Raw genomic sequence first — 3,110 nt, forward strand, 5'->3', positions numbered from 1 at the left:
GTGGCAACCCTCACACCACCTACTACACACTGAACATGAAGTATGTGCTAAATAAATAACCACTGGTTTGAATTTATTGACCCTAATAAGATTTGAGTAGAAGACTGACATGATTCCATAGTATGAGATTCAAAAAGGAAAGATGAATCAAAAACATTGCAGGGTTCTCAAAACTGCAGTTCTGACTATAATCCCCATAATCCCAAATGATTCTGACAAGAAGAAAATGTGACAGTGACATTTCTGCTCTTCTTTGCACTTGTCACACATCGTATCTAAAGTATTGAAATCGGGCCATGTTTCTGCTCACCTTCTTAAGGACCTGTGCCCTATTAACTCCCATACTTCTATGTGACGTCGCTGTTCTAATGGCTCCTTTCCACAAGCCTTTGCCTTTGCTCAAAACTGTTGCATCTTTAAAAATGAAAGAGAAAGAAAGCATGTTATGCACAGAGGAACAAAGGTGTTGTTACTTGAGGTGTATTATCCATGAGAAGGTGACAAATTCCATTTGTGATCCAGGAAACAAAAGTGAGGTTGGCAAGCAGGGTAAGGACAGTCAACAGGATCCACTTAAAGCAGCTTGCAAAGATGCTGCAAGGGCCAGAGAGCTCATTCAGAAGGCAAACTTTGATGGGAAACTAGATACCAGGCACCTGGATCATCAGTGGGACCATACGGCAAAGCCTGTCCAGCCCGGTTTGCTTTATTTGTCAGTACATACGTAGAGATTTTTGGTCTTAAGGTCACGACTCTTTTAGCAATCCCTCTAACACTATATCCCCATATCCAGAAAAGCCCTCTTGAATCTAAAAGCCCAAATAATGAAAAAAGCAGCACTATTCACACGCCAAAATGGTGACACAGAGTGGCCGGAGGGCACGGAAGCGGGATCGTGGGGCCGGGCCGGGGCTGGACCGGAGATGGCGCCGCCGGTGAGCGACGCAGCTGCGGCCTCGGACCCCGGCTGGGCCGCGGTGCTCCTGGCCGTGCTTGCCGCGGTGAGGCCGTTGGGCGCGGGGTGGGACGAGCGACCAGGGCGCTTCCAGCTGGAGCTGCTTGGTGCGGGGCCCGGGGCGGTCAGTTTGGAGCGGCCCTGGGAGTCAGTCTCCTACACCGTCCGAGGCCCCATCCAGCATGAGCTGCAGCCTCCACCAGGAGGGCCTGGGACTCTCAGCCTGCACTTCGCCAACCCTCAGGAAGCTTAGCGGTGGGCAGCCCTGGTCCGAGGTGCCACCGTGGAAGGACAGAATGAGGAACTAGCAGGGCACCTGACCCGGGCCAGAGAGGGTGGGGATGAGAAGCGGGCAGCCCAAGCGGCAGCCATCCTGGCCCAGCATCATGTGGCCCTCAGCATCCAGCTGCAGGAGGCCTGCTTCCCTCCCGGCCCCATCAGACTACACGGCACAGCTGAAGATGCTGCATCCTCTGCCCATGTCTCGCTGCCGGTCCACCCCCACTGCACCATTGGGGCCCTCCAGGAGCAGATATTCTCGGAGTTCGGCTTCCCACCGGCTGTGCAGCGCTGGGTCATCGGGAGGTGCCTGTGTGTCCCTGGATACAGCCTTGCTTTCTATGGGGGCGAGCGGGACCGGGACTCTCAGCCCCCCCGAGAAGCCCCAGGACACAATCCTCAGCGCCCGCAGAAGATGGATGAGGAACTAGGCCGCCTTTTTCCTTAGTCACTGGGGCTGCCCCAAGCCCCTCAGCCAGCTGGCTCCAGCCTCCCCAACGCCCTTCAGCACAGCTGGCCCTGCCCTTCCTGCACCTTCACTAGTGCCCCAAAGCTGACCCGGCTGTGAGATGTGCAGCACCCAGAGGCCCTGGGCTTGGGAACCCCGTCCCACAGCCTCCACCCAGCAGCTACCAAAGGCCACAAGGAGAGACGATGGCCCTTCCCTTCCAAGCCCAAGGTCCCTAGAGCCCCTGCTGAACCTCTCAGGGAACCTCTGCTGACCACTCACGGGAGACAAAGCAGGAGTTGCAGGGGAGGGGCGGCGAGCTGGAGTCATTAAATGAACTTCTGAGCAAAAAAAAAAAGGTGACACAAACAAATTCACATTCTCATCAGGACTGGTCCATTCTGCAGGATCAAGAATTTCACAGGCCATTGCTTCGGCTGGACCACACAGAACCTCCCCTCCAGATATACGAAGTGCATCAGTGGGTTTTCAAATTAACACTTACTGAAATTTGAAACCTCTTCTTTTTCTTAATTTTTCCTGGTACTATCTATTGACCTTCAGAGCTGGTATTCTGGGTAATACACATGTGATTGCAAAGGCAAGAAAATAAGAGAATAGAGCCATGGAAAGAGATTGAGACAGAGAGAGAAGGGGGCGGGGAGAAAGAGAAGATACAGAAAAGATTAGGATTAGCTATAGGAAATCACCAATACTCTCTCCTTTTTTAATGTATGAAAATGGAGATTTCGTATAGTTCAACTTAAACATAAATACCTACTCCCACATTTTTATAAGAAAATAAAAAAGAGAGAGAAAGAAACGAGAGGCAATATACATAAGGATGATCTAGACGTATACGGGCCCTGCATCTCCACACTGCTGACTCTTCATCCACTTTCGGAGACGAAAACCCAGTTGCCATTGTGTGCCGGGTCATGATTTAGAGAATCACAAAGAAGGAACGTAGGCTTAAAAAGAGCCACATCGGCTTCCCTGGTGGCGCAGTGGTTGAGAGTCCGCCTGCCGATGCAGGGCACACGGGTTCGTGCCCCGGTCCGGGAAGATCCCACATGCCGCGGAGCGGCTGGGCCCGTGACCCATGGCCGCTGAGCCTGCGCGTCCAGAGCCTGTGCTCCGCAACGGGAGAGGCCACAGCGGTGAAGGGCCTGCGTACCGCAAAAAAAAAAAAAAAAAAAAAAAAAAAGAGCCACATCAAAATGAATGGCTGAAGGGCCACAGGTTAGACCCATGTCTTCAGAGTTGCTACTCTCCTTTTAGATACTTAACTCAGACTGCTGATGGCCCCCTTTCTTGGAGACTGTGCTAAAATCCACCACTGCGATCCGGAGCATTTGCTCTTAGTGCCGTCTTCCCTGCAAAAGGCCCGGGCCTCCCCTGCGATATCAGTCTGAGTGGCCAGGTGCC

At 52.6% G+C, this 3,110-nt stretch overlaps 1 pseudogene; it reads left to right on the plus strand.

The window, feature by feature from the left end:
• The first annotated feature begins 878 nt into the window (after nt 1-878).
• On the plus strand, nt 879-1,956 carry LOC132418467 (sharpin-like; annotated as a pseudogene).
• The last annotated feature ends 1,154 nt before the right edge of the window (nt 1,957-3,110 follow it).

This window comes from Delphinus delphis, chromosome X (genome assembly GCF_949987515.2).
Source record: "Delphinus delphis chromosome X, mDelDel1.2, whole genome shotgun sequence".
NCBI classification, from domain to species: Eukaryota; Metazoa; Chordata; class Mammalia; order Artiodactyla; family Delphinidae; genus Delphinus; species Delphinus delphis.